Source organism: Crotalus tigris, unplaced genomic scaffold (genome assembly GCF_016545835.1).
Source record: "Crotalus tigris isolate CLP2741 ecotype Arizona unplaced genomic scaffold, ASM1654583v1 scf7180000023579.1091882, whole genome shotgun sequence".
NCBI classification, from domain to species: domain Eukaryota; kingdom Metazoa; phylum Chordata; class Lepidosauria; order Squamata; family Viperidae; genus Crotalus; species Crotalus tigris.
Genome location: NW_024100054.1, coordinates 979,986 through 993,953, shown reverse-complemented (window position 1 = coordinate 993,953; position 13,968 = coordinate 979,986). Strand labels below are relative to the sequence as shown.

Genomic DNA, 13,968 nt, shown 5'->3' with positions numbered 1-13,968 from the left:
AACCGAAGAAGTCAAGAGGGGCTCCTTTGAACAAAGAACCCAAATCGCCCTCACAGCCTCTCCAAGCTCCTGAAATCCATCTTAAAATCGGGGAGGACTGAACCATTTTCTTCCAAATTGATCGATCTGCTCTTGTAGGACCCAGGAGAGAAAGGGAAGGAGAGGGGAGGTCGGGAGAGAGGGGGGGGGGAAGGACCCTTTCCTTCTCATTAATTCACTAATGACCAAAGCACGATCGCCTCCCTCGTTTAAAATAAGCCCGCTCTGGTGAAAAAAAATAACAACAATCTACCTCCCCCTCCCGTACCCCATTCTTGGGAGGGGGGGACGGAGGGGGGGGGAAAGGCGGTGTTATTTATAAACAGCCCTGGCTGCAATTTGCAGAGAGCTTTCTGGCTCGGCCGAGGATGCTGCAGCTTTAAGAGAAGGGATCAAGGCTGATTGGACCTAAAGGAGAGGGGTGGGGGGGATGGGGGAAAGAAGGGGAGGAGTGAGCGGCGAACGCGGGGGAGAGAAAATGGGCATCTTTTCTGGGCTTCTCCGGAGGGATGGCTGGGGTTTAGAAGAAAGAAGCGCCCGCTGGAGCTAGGCGGGGGCTCGTCCCTGGGACCGGCAAGCCAGCTTGGTCAAAGCGGGTGAGTAACACGCGCGGTGTCATTCAAGAACTTCACTCGCGTCCGTCCCGCTCGTGTAAACTGCCTTTCTGCTTCACCCCTTGCACTTTTTCTTTCTTTCTTTCTTTCTTTTTTTCAACTCTGGTACGATCTTCTTTGGTTGGGAAATATAGGAAAACATACATTTCGCAACTCTTCTGCAACTTCTTTCGGCAATAGTTTTCGGGGTAGCGAGCTGATCCTCTCTCTCTCTCTCTCTCTCTCTCTCTCTCTCTCTCTCTTCCACCCCACGCGGATTATTCATTCCTGCGCTTACTCTCCCCGTAAGCGTGATGCATTCGGGCACTATTCTCGAGGCAACCTATTTCGGCCACGGGTGCTGGCGAGACCGATCTTCAAAGGTCCACTTTTTCGAGAAAAGGCGTTTGGGGTTTTTTTGGGGGGGGGGTGTTGGTTTTTTTTTTTTTTTAAAGAGCCCGATTCAATAACGCCCCAGAGGACAAAGCCTTGGAAGGGAGCGGGCTGGATGCAAAGATGCAAAACCAGCCTTTCGAAACAGCGCTTCCGTAGCATAAACAAATTCGAATTAGGAATAGTCATTTTAATTAATCATGGTTTGTATAAGTAGGTTTGGAATTTGGGGGAGGAGAATGAAAATCTGAACCTGTTCAGGTGTGAAGGGAAAACAGAGTTAGGAAGAAAAACATAATGCCAAACAAGTGGCAAGCTGGTGAGAATAAACTGGTCAAATCCTTACAAACTTAGTCAAATGACTGTAAGGATGCTTCTCTGGATTAGGATTTGTGCAGGTAACATGCTATTAGAGTTGGTGGTAGAAGGTCAAGCCACACAATTTCTTGCTGTAAGCTTAAAGAAACAATGCTGATAACAAACAATTGAGAAATCAGATATTTAGCAACTTCTGTAGTTAATGATGTGAAAGAAGCAAAACTAATCCTCTGAAGATCCTCTAACAGTGGATCCTAATCCTTACAAGTTTATCCCATATTATCTGTTATTCCTTAAGGTACAGCATGATTCTTGTGCAGTTGTGGACCAGTTGTTGTGAACCTAGCATAGCCAGCTTAGCTGAAAATTTTAAGAAATGAAAGCAATCTTCTCGTTTCAGGATGAGCTTTGCTTCTGTAGACATTGCATGCAACTTGGCTCTTGAACGTGATCATGTGACACCTTTGCCACATAGCTAGCTTGCAACGCTGGGGGGGGGGTTGTTTTAGATGTGACAACTTTCCAGCACCAAGGCAACTTTCGTTTCACAAGGGAGAACGTAGTGTTCTGTCAAATCTGGGCTTTCATCACCTGTGGGGGTGTTGATCCAGTGTGTGGAAGTTGTCATCATGCTGTTACTGTATTTCAGCCTGTTTGTGATAGTGTAGTACAGAGGGAAGAGTGCTGCAGCTGGAAAGTGTGGTTAAAAAAAAAATAAAAAGAACTGCAACTGCATACACCATGTAATGAATTATGCAGGGATTTACACCTTCCAAATTCTCAGCAGATGTGTTCAACTTGCAAACTCACTGAATCTGTATTGACATAATACTAAAAGAACGCTGGAAATGTTCTTTATTCTTTGGCTCTTGGTATACAAAGTATTGGAATGGTGAAAAGGAGATGAATTCTGTGTTTGTATTATGAACAGATAAGATTCAGTATATTTTTCATGCTTCTCCGTTAACTAACATGCTGAATACATCTTAATATGGATCTCAGTAAGCAAACGCATAGGGAGTAGGAAGAATGAAAGTTATAAATCAGTGGTTCTCAGCCTTTTTAATGCCGCGACCCCCAACCGGTCGTAAGTCGAGGACTACTCAACCGGTCGTAAGTCGAGGACTACTCAACTGGTGCAGCACTATTTGCAGAATGGGACTTTTGGCGGGCTCAGCAGGGCAGAGACAGCCTGGACAATTCCTATTGGCTTTTGAAAGCCAATAGAATTAGACTCTATTCAAGAGAGTCTATTCTATTGGCTTTCAAAAGCCAATAGAATAAAAGGGAGTAGCACAGCTAAGGAAAAGGGGAAAAAAATGGCGGACTGCATTGTTTGGCGACCCCCGTGAAATGGTCGCCAAACAAGTCACATACTGTAAAATGGCTTGCTTCATTCTAGTGTAGCTTATTCTGCAAACCTAGGCAATTGTGATCTATCATCCAGGTTTGTGTATTACTGTGTGCCAGACTAGCAAACTGGTTTTATTAATAACCAATGATCAAAAACCCAGGGCTGAATACCATGTGCAAATCTTGTGGGGCTCCAGGAGTATAAACTATTGCCATTATAACAATAACAGATTAAGTATGTATTAAATGATACAAGAAAAAAGGATCCTAAATGAAATATTGGATTCCCAAGACCCCTTAAATTGATTCAGAAAGAATGGCTTCTGAAATGCCACAGTAAGACTGCATAGAAGCCCTTTTCTGTGCAATTATTCTATGATTATTTGAGTTAATTATTCTATGATTTGATTCTACAATTTAATTATTATAATAATTCTATAGTTATTCCTTCCTATTCATTATTTGTATGTAAATGGGCAGAATTTTGGTTATGTTCTATAGTAGACCAGTTCTTAAACAGGGGAGATTATACCAAAGGGATCATTTGAGCTTATCCTAGGCTAATGGACTAATGTTTAATTAGTTGTCTGTGAGTTGAGGATCCCGTTTGGGACTGCTGCTATGCTTGAATAACACAACACTCTGGGTTTTGAGGCTGGGGGTGGTGATGGTATTATTTGAGACTGAGGACAGGAGTAATTGGGTCAAACAATTTAAGATCTAAATTAAGCTTTGGCTTTCCTGAATTGCACATTCAAATAATAGTTCCTGTTCTACCGATTATGTACTTTGTTGAGATGCAAGAAATTCGAAGCTGGTGCCTTTGTCCAAGAGGTTCTTGTTTCATTTAGACATGATTATTGTTATCTTTGGGGCCATCTGACCCAGGCCATCTCCATTTCACAGAGGCCAAGAAGGTAGGATGAGAATCCCTCCCCTAGGAGAGGTTAAGGGGACAGAATCAAAATTCAAAATTCAGAAATCATGTTCTTTTAAAGGGCTGTTGGGGCTTGGGAATGCAATTTAGCAGTCAATCCATGAAAAAATATTTACTTAGCTAAGAAGTCATGTGGTTGGTGTTAACTTCGATTTTAATGTTTAACGGTTTACTGTGGTATGTGATTTTTACCCTATTGTGAATAATCTAGAATCGTTTGCTGGAGGTAGCATACGTGTTCCTTTATGTATAAATAAACATTTATGCCTAAATCCAATCCAGCGTGAAAACTAGTATGTTTCAGCAATTGAGGTGGGAAATTTGGATCAGGTGCACTCAGGTTCAAGTCTATATTCAATCATAGAATCCACGGGATAATTGGGGCCAGTTATTTTCTCCAAGCCCACTGAGCTTCACTTTCAAACATCATTAGTAGTCTAATCCTGAATAGCCAAAATAATCAAGGCATGGCTGAATTGATAAGGCTGAACTGAATCTGAGTTCCCTCCCACTCAAAAATGAGGGATTTTTTTGAGCTCCAATTGAATTCTGTTATGTATAAATGCTGTTTTAATTATGGTCTGCTGCATATTATTAGCTGGATTCACTCATAGCACTTAAGGTGTAAATTATGGTTTTCCAAATTGCATGGCTGGGATCACGCTAATCCAAAACCAAAAAGACCTAAAGTAAGACTTACCAAGATGTGCCGTTATCAAGTACACAATATACTAGAAATTACTTAGAAGTATATCTCAATTTCGCACCAGTGTTATGTGTATTTCCTTAGAGAAGGAATATTTTGTCCTTTTTTTTGCTTTATTTCTTCTTGGCTGCAGGAGGGGGTTATTTTTTTCACCTTACCTCCCTTGGTTCTGCCTACCAAAAATAAAAGTCAGCCCCTTTCCAAAAGATCCCTATTTTAACTATGATCATTCCCTAAATCTAAAATGATAGATTTTTGTAATCATAGTTTAAGTGATTATTAGTACTTGAGCTTTAGGAGAAGCCTTATGTGGATATTGAAATCTTTTTTTAAAGTAAGTGAGTCATATTTTTAGGAAGTTTCACCCATCTGTGTCTTAGTAAATATACAGCTTTAATTCACTGTAATGGGACTCTGCATTAATGTCCAAAATAAACAAGCTATGTCCTACCTAGACAGTACAAACAACAACTATAAGGTCCTGACCCTGAAATTGTAGTTGTCTATACTGTCTTGCAATCAATAAGCTTTCTGCAAAGACTCATGTGTACATAATTGGGACCTCAGTTGAATGCTATTTAGAGAAACTAGCAAGGGAGAATTAAAAAATGTGCATAGCAGCTTTGTTTCATTCATCGTCTTGATGCTCATTTTCAAAATCAAATTGGAAACTAACCCTCTGTGTACATTAAAATGTGTCTTGCACAACTGTGCCCACTGCCTGGGGTCAGTAGGGTCAAATATTCCATAATACTGGTAAGTAGGAACAGCTTGCATTAAGTGTAGGCAGAAAAAAGGTCAATACCCTTGAACGAAAAGGCTATGAACATTACACTGGACATATAACTAATTTACCATGTCACTAGAAGCCAAGATTCTGGAGAATAAAATGCAAATCAAGTTTGAAAAAGGCATACTTTATTTTATAGATCTGGGTTGTATGTAGCTTTGTCACCCCAGTACTAATTTGGGGGTGAGCCATTTATACTTTGCTGTGGCTATTTTGATACCCTGTCTTAGATCAAGGAATGGATATGTCACAACAATTATAATGCGCAAATCAAATGATGTTGCAGTGGAGAAATGACCCTGACTGTTGGTCCATCTATGCTTGTGTGGTCTGTTGTGATTAAATATATTTGTCCCAAATCTTGGGTAAGAGTTCAACAGTATAAGTAGATTTAGGCAGAAAGAGGGTTATCTGCATGTAACCTTCTTTCGTCAAAATAATGAATGCATCTTGATGCTGCAAGCTTCTCCCTTTCACACATACACTTGACATTATAACACATGTAGAACATAAGTGGGGTTTGCATCATGTTCTGTCCATCAACCAACCCACATCTCCTCTGGGTGCATCACTGATGCAACACATTCTCTTTGCCTGAGAAATCAGCACTGGAAATTTGGATTTTTCCCTGGGGGATAAAATGAGCAATATAAATAGGATAAGAAGATTCCAAAGCTATGTGAATAATTCTGAAACCATGGAATTCTTCTACTTAATAATATTTCTTTACACAATGATCTATGGAGAAAGACTATTTCATCAAAGCCAATCCTCCTCACCCCCTCAAATATCTGGCAACTAAATAGTTTGCCAACTGTTCTTAAATCTTAATCTCTCCAATATGAGTAGGAGATTATGAAATTCCAAGATCTGAAGGCTTTCAAAACAGTAAATTTTTTAGATGTTTCCTTATTTCTCAACCTTCTGAACATTGGCTCTTTTATTTATATTTATTAATTCTAATAAAACAGATAAGGGTGTCACATTCCCATTTATAAAGAAGAGATTACATTTATGGTTAGGGATGGCTTGAGTAAGGGAGGGCCAAAGACCAACTCAGATGAGAATGTTCAGACAGGAATGGCTGATAAAGCTTAAAGTCCTGTGTGCACATGTTTGAAGACTGAATGTTGACATGAGCACCTGTGTGACCTGCATGTTAATCAGCTCCTTTCGATGCAGGTATTAGGCTTAATAAATCCAACAGGCAGAGCCTCCAAAGTGGCCAGTCAGTGTGCAGCTCTCACAATACTAAGTCAGAATTCCCCTAGTATCTCATATGATTGGCTGCCATGCTGGCTAGGACAGCTGGCAACTGTGGTTTCCACAACATTTGAAGTATTGCACATCGTGCACTTCTTCCTAGAATAAACTGTGTCTCATATTTGAGAATCCAAAGGAGCTACCGTATTTTCCGGCGTATAAGACGATTTTCTAAACCAGTGGTTCTCAACCTTTCTAATGCCGTGACCCCATAATACAGTTCCCCATGTTGTGGTGACCACCAAGTGGGTATGGCCACCAATAAGAGGGAGTAGGACAGCTAGGAAAAAGGGAAAAAATGGCGGACAGCGTGGTTTGGCGACCCCCGTGAAATGGTCACTCGACCCCAAATGGGGTCCCGACCCACAGGTTGAGAACCACTGTTCTAAACCATGAAAATCTTCTCCGAAGTCGGGGGTTGTCTTATACGCCGAGTCGACTTATACGCCGAGTCGTCTTATACACTGGAAAATACTGTATTTTCCGGCGTATGAGACGACTTTCTAACCATGCAAATCGTCTCCGAAGTCGGGGGTCGTCTTATACGCTGAGTCATCTTATACACCAGAAAATACGGTACTCTGATTCCATAATCAACACTTTGTATTTTCCAACTGGTCATAATTTTAGTCTGTATACTTTGTTAATATTTAAAAGAGGAATCACATACAGTATCAGTAACCTACTATATCAACAGTGGTTCTAATGATTCTTTGTAGTGTACTCTCTCTCTCTCTCTCTCTCTCTCTCTCTCACACACACACACACACACAGAGAGAGAGAGAGAGAGAGAGAGAGAGAGAGAGAGAGAGAAGGATGACATTTAAGATTCTTCCCAACAAATAAAAATTGCATAAAATTCTTTTTCTTGATTTATTTGTAACAAGACAGAACTTCACATCTGCCTCTTTTCACCCAATCTACTCACGCATACCAAAAGAAGTTTCTTTCTAACGGTCTCAACCTAACAATGTTAACAATGCAAGGGTGGGGCTGCCAGAGAGGCACAACATAGACATTAAAAAATCAAAACTGATGAATTCCGTCTGCCCAAGCTATTGGACGCCTGCCCCGTCACACGTAGACTTCACTTTTATTTGGCAGTGAACCTTTGTGATGTAAGTGGATAGCATGATATGATGAATAATCATCTTAACTGGCATTGTTGTGCCTTGTGGATTTCCCTGCAGAAGATATAGCAAGAAGAGAAGGGATGCTGAGGAACACACATTGTTGTGAGTTTCTTTAGAACCTTCTAACATTCTCTGGCATATAAGTCACAAAAGTGGGTGCTCAGATCGCCCAATCTGTTCTGAGGCTCAATTCAGAACTAGGGGAATGGACTGATTTGGTATTGATTATTCTTGGACACTGTGATCCCACTTCATGGTCAGATTTAGTTTGAGGTTTGGAAAAAAAAGCAAAGAATGAGTCTGTCACATTTCAGCATACTTTGTTTTGTTTTTCATCAGAATAGGAAGAGATTTACAGTCACACTAGAGCAGGGGTAGGCAACCTTGGCTCTTTTATGACTCGTGGACTTCAACTCCCAGAATTCCTGAGTCAGCATAGTTGCCAACATAGCTGACTCAGGAATTCTGGGAGTTGAAGTCCACGAGTCATAAAAAAGCCAAGAATGCCTACCCCTGCACTAGAGCATTTATTGGGGAGGCAGCAATAGAAGTCACTTTCTATATTCTGGCATAAAATCTAATGGGTGAGCTACCACAAAACCACCACCATCACCAAATCCAGTAAAATCTCTGACCCACATCTGAAAATCTCCAGTGATAATCAGTCCACTGTCCTTGGCCGACCTTGTCTTGTCTTGTCTCTCTTTTAGTAAGGATATATATATATATATATATATATATATATATATATATATATATATATATATATATATATATATATATATATATTGCTATTCAATCTGAATTTCTCCCCCTTCCCCACCTCCACCCTTTTTATTTCAACCCATGGGTCTTCATTCCACCTTTGGCTTCAATAAAGAGTAGGTCATTCTGTTCAGTTGTATAGATCTGTTCAGTTGTATAGACTTCCCTCAGACCCTTCCTCTCCTTCTTTCCTTCTTTCCTTCCTTCCTTCCTTCCTAAGTACAGAGTGGTGGGAAAATATTTGAGATGAGGGAGGGAGAAAAACAGGCAAGAAACGCAGCTGGGGAGGTGTCACCCTTTGTGAGGAATGAAGAAATGCACCATCACCTGGAAGTGGCCAGCACATGGGCCTCACCTACTTCACATATCTGGCTTGGTGGGCTCTGGGGAAGGGGATGCCATGAGCAGCATGAGAGTCAACATTACCTGCGCAATGCTGCCCAGCCCCCAGCCTGCCCGGTGCTCTCCTCACAGCACCGAGAGGCTAAGCCAGGTGGCGTGAATCTGAAAAGAAGCGCGATGCCATCCAGTCCCCAGCCTGCCTGGTCTCGGCAGGCAGCAGTGCGCTCTCCTCACAGCACCAAGAGGTTGAGCCAGGCGGTGCAAAGCTCGCCAGCTTTGCACCTTGCTCCCTGCTGAAACTGGGCAGGCTGGGGGCTAAGCAGCATTGCACTTCTCATCAGATTCGCACCACCTGGCTCAGCTCTTGGTGCTGTGAGCAGACTGCCCCACTGCCTGATGAAACTGGGCAGGCTGGGAGCTGGGTGGCCTCGTGCTTGTTTTTGGATTCGCACCGCCCGGCTTAGCCTCTCGGCGCTGTGAGGAGAGCGCCCCACTGCCTGCTGAAACCCCTCCCCCGGAGCCCATCAAGCCGGATATGTGAAGTAGGTGAGGGCCATGTGGTGGCCACTTCCAGGCAATGGTGCATTTCTTCATTCCTCACAAAGGGTGACACCTCCCCAGCATACACCCAGTGGGCGGGGCCAACACAGCAGGAACTGGTTCCTCACTTTTTCCAGATGGCATTGTAGAGCTAAGACTGAATGTGTTTCAGCATAGACGGCCACCACAAAATTGTACATTGGCTCCCGGCTGGCCTGGGCAAGGGCCAAGGCAGCGGGGACCGTTCCCTCACTGTTTCCAGGATGGCTTTGTGGGCCACATGAAACCACTTTGGGCCGCATCCGGCCCCCAGGCCTTGTGTTTGACATGTCTGCCTTAATAGGTGAGTGGCTGACAGTAAACTCCCACAATAATATCACTTTTGTTGCTAACATTTTTTAATCTTACTCTAAGGCTTGCAACATAACTGTGGTATTTAGAGAATTTGTTTCAGAGGCATGTAGCTTCTTTACATACAAAGCCACATTAAGTCCCTTAAGTTTTATATCCTTCATTCTAATCCCATCAGGTTTATGTAGGGCTTTTTTTCTCATAGAACGCCCAGAACGGAGTTCTGGCACCTTTTTTGGATGGAACCTTATAGGGTAGGCAAGGCAGGTTGTATGACATGTGTGAGTTCTGGCACCTTTTTTTTTTTTTTTTTTAGAAAAAAAGCACTGGGTTGATGTGATGTGAAGGTACAATCGTGTTTGCCCTCCTGGTTTATTATCCATATTCTGAGCACAAATGTACAAACAATTGGCCCTAAGGATGTCCCTGTTGATCTCCATGCTACATATACTGGACCTTTCCATGTCCCCTTTCCTACCTTAAATTTCCTCGACTCTGTCCTACCATGTTTCTAAAGGCCAGGGCTTTTCTATCTGAGTCTAGGTCTCTTTTTAATCTCTTCTTTCTGGGTTAGGTTAAAGCTCCCTCGATCAGATTAAAAAAAAAACAAAACAAAAACCTCCTGCCAAGCCTATTTTTCTAGCAGTGTTGTTTGTGCTTGGTTAAGCAGGAATGGAGAACAATCAGTCCATTTGATGAGCCCGATAATCTTTTCATTATAACCTGGACACAAGCATTAGGAAGAGAGTACACGTCTAGCTTATCTGTTCTTTATGACGGTGAGCTTCTCACCGCTCACCGCCTTCCTTATTTTGCATCTCGGAGAAGAACTTTGCTTTTGGTGGTCCTTGTAGAATTGAGAGTCCTTTCCATTGCTCTGGAAAGGTTGAGATGATAGCTATTTTTTGGCTTGCTTTCCTTGTTTGTTTTTCAAAACCTCACATCAGTTGGTCAATTCCAGTGATACAGACTTCACCTTGACTTGTGCGCTTTCTGGCCACTTACCTCTCACCACTCCCTTTCAGCTGTTTTCCTTACAGAATCTTCCTTTTGCCACCTCTTGAATAGCGTTTTATATCCTGTCCTCCATAGAAGTCGCTTTATGTTGGCCTTAAATGTGTGCCCTCTGTGCTTCACTTTCATTTCTTCACTTTCTGTGATGTGTCCTAAAGAAGAAAGATTGACTCCCACTCCTTACCTCCCACAAAGCCGGGTTCTTTGTATGCTTCAAGTGTAATTAGTATACTTAGATACATACCTATCTTTTTTTTCCCCTCAAATGTGCTGTCAGAAATTTACTTGCAAGCTGAGGATATAGCTCCATCTGCTCCCTGATCGTAGGATTGGTCAGGTGCAACACAACCCTCTTCTTTTCATATCGTGCATTTAGATCATTTCTCAAGAAGTAAGGAAATAAATACATGCAGGAAAAAAAATTAGAGGCCAGTACAGTCAATTAAACAAATCTCTCCCCAAACTCTGCAGATCAACTTCCACAATTCACCACCTTCTTTCAAAGCTCTCCTTTCCCTATTTGCTTTCCTGGTCACATATTCCCAGCTGCTTGCCCTTTTCTAAAAACAAAATGGTTTAATTCAAGTAGAGTGGTAGAGTATGTAGGACATGAAGTCCATCAACATCAGGGAAGCTGCATGCAGCCATGTTTGTGCTACTGAACTGGATTTAGTGGAGTGACCTCCCTGGAAAAGGGTCTCAAAAAGGTACCATGGCATGTATGCAAACAGGTAGTCCTTGACTTCTAACAGTTCATTTAGTGACCATTCAAAGTTACAACGGCACTGAAAAAAGTGACTTATGACCATTTTTCACACAACCGTTGCAACATCCCCATAATCATATGATCAAAATTCAGGCGCTTGGCAACTGACTCATATTTATGATGGTTGCAGTGTCCCGGAGTCATGTGATCACCTTTTGTGACTTTCTGACAAGCAAAGTCAATGGGGAAGCCAGATTCACTTAACAGCCGTGCGACTAACTTGACAACTGCAGTCATTCGCTTAACAACTGTGGCAAGAAAAGTCGTAAAATGGGGCAAAACTCACTTAACAACTATCTCACTTAGCAACAGAAATGTTGGGCTCAATTGTGGTCATAAGTCAAGGACTACCTGTACTCAAAGCTACTTGAAAGAAATATCACTATTTTAATGTAAATGCTCATGAACAGTTCTTGGGCAACACAACTACTGGCAAACCTTGAATGTAGAAGAGCACTTATTGCTTCCTTCTTTGCCAATTGGTGCAGTCCACTGCATTTTGCACTTTATTTTGACAATTTTTTGAGCTTGGTGCAGGGACTGGAGAGAAGTGTTTTTCCACTCTGCCCTATAACAACAAATGACCAAGCCCAGCAGGAAAGCAAATCTGAGGATGAATTCAGGTTCAAGGCTGAAAGGGGAGGATATTATTCCCAGACTTGAGCAAGAGCAATAACTTAAAAGGTTAAAGAAACACCCCTCAAAGTACTGCTTTAAAGATCAAAGAGGTTGAGGCGGGCTAAGCGGGGTGGTGACCAACGTGAGGGATTGTATTCCAGTTTGAAACAGAAGTAGTGTCAACTCATGAGAGGGAGAAAAGCAGAGGTGGGATGTTTGGGCCATGGCTTTCTGTGAGTTGGTTCCACCTTCAAACCGTTTGAGACTCATGGGAGATGAATCTGGGTAGGCACAGCACTCTTCTCTAGAATGATATACATGAAATAAATGCTAGTGTGGAATCCTCTGAGAGTAGGAGGAGGAGATGGGAGGTAAATAACTTGGAATAAAAAAAAGAACTAAGTACCCCTCCCTTAGTTTTCCTATAGCAAATTGCCAACCTAAGACAGTGTAATTTCTGCTTCAGCAATTTATGTCACATTTGTAATACTGGATGTATTCTGGAGCTGGGAGAAGGCTACCAGATGGAAATTATCTCTTGTCTATAAAATAAGTGGACCTGATCTTTCTCCTGAATATCTTCTCCCACAAGGATCAACTTTCCTATTATAATTGTGACTCAGGAATGGCGCAGTAAAAATCAACTTTATTTATAGGTTTTATCTTCCCTTTTCTGCCCTAAATTGTATTCCGGAGCACCTTAGCCGGGTCTTTAAAATAGAAGAAATAAAATGTCTAATTGTGCCTTTTAAAAAATTGGGTGTTTTGCAGGGACAGGAGGAAAGCTAAACCATTAGGAGGAGGTGAGGTACCCAAATCTCACCAAAATCAATCCAGGAAATTTCAGATCACATGGTCTTTTGATTGCAACAACCACATGCTTCAGCTGTTTCTGCAGCATTCCTAGTAATCAGTTTGCAGCTCACAAGAGTACTTATTTATTTATAGCAATTAAGATGACTGCTCAGCTCACAACTGTGAGAATGCCATATCAAATAGAGCCTGAGATCACTTCAGATTCCTGGATAACAATAAGGTATTGTTAAAGCCAAAGCAATCCACATACCATCTTGCTCGCCACGCAAAACACTACCCCTGAGCATCTGATTGGGTGGGATCATTCTGATTGGAGCATGGATTTGTCAATCCTTAAATCCACTACTTCTCCCCCCCACACACACACTCCCACTCCCAAAACAATCCGTACAGTGACCATTTATTGCTTTTGGTTTGGTTAAATAATGTACACCTGTGTATGGGAGAAATTGTCCCAAACAAATATTGCTCTATCTGATTGTACAATGCCAGTGCAAGTCTTGGTAAGATATTATGGCAAGTTCTCAAATAGCACTCCAACAACAAAGGGGCACAAGTAGTCTTTTTGGTATTATCCTGTGTATGAGGACAGTTATAAGTGGCTATTAATCTAAACCAGGGGTCTTCAAACTTGGCCCTTTTATGACTTGTGGACTTCAACTCCCAGAATTTCTCAGCCAGCCACACTGGCTGAGAAATTCTGGGAGTTGAAGTCCACAAGTCATAAAAGGGCCAAGTTTGAAGACCCCTGATCTAAAACAGTTCATTATTAATTATGACAAAATACAGATTATAGATGTTGGGAAAACCAGGAAAATAAAAGAGGAGAATTACAAATGAGAGTCCAGTGTCAGTTTATATATCTAGTGATTATCTCATTCAATTTGTGCTTTTTAAAGCTAGATGAAAATGTTGGCCAAACATGAAATTGGTTTATTTTTGTTTTGGCAAACAAAGTATGTTGATTCTGCCTGCACTTAATGATTTACAGGCAAAACCAACAGGAAAGTTACTCCTTGCAGTATAAGCATAACCCTAACTTGGAACAGTGAAATAATTTATTTTATTTAAAGTTAACATCTGAGGGTGGTATTTTAGATCCCACACAAACTACTTTCCTTGTTAGGAGTTGAAGCCAGTTTGTTGACGTCTTTAGTATGTGGTGGGCTGATAGTTTATTGGAGTTAACTATTATATGGAAATAGTCAAAATCTTACAAAGCTTTAATATC

General features: G+C 41.6%; 1 protein-coding gene across 3 annotated transcripts in view; it reads left to right on the top strand.

Moving 5' to 3' along the window:
* The first annotated feature begins 501 nt into the window (after positions 1 to 501).
* MRAS (muscle RAS oncogene homolog) overlaps positions 502 to 13,968 on the top strand; it is a 53,473-nt gene continuing 40,006 nt past the window's right edge. For 2 of the 3 annotated variants that reach the window (XM_039319354.1, XM_039319351.1), the window contains exon 1: positions 502 to 635. The gene's annotated coding sequence lies outside the window, so the exon portion shown is untranslated. The remainder of the gene's footprint in view (positions 636 to 13,968) is intronic. The other variant, XM_039319353.1, reaches the window with a different exon arrangement.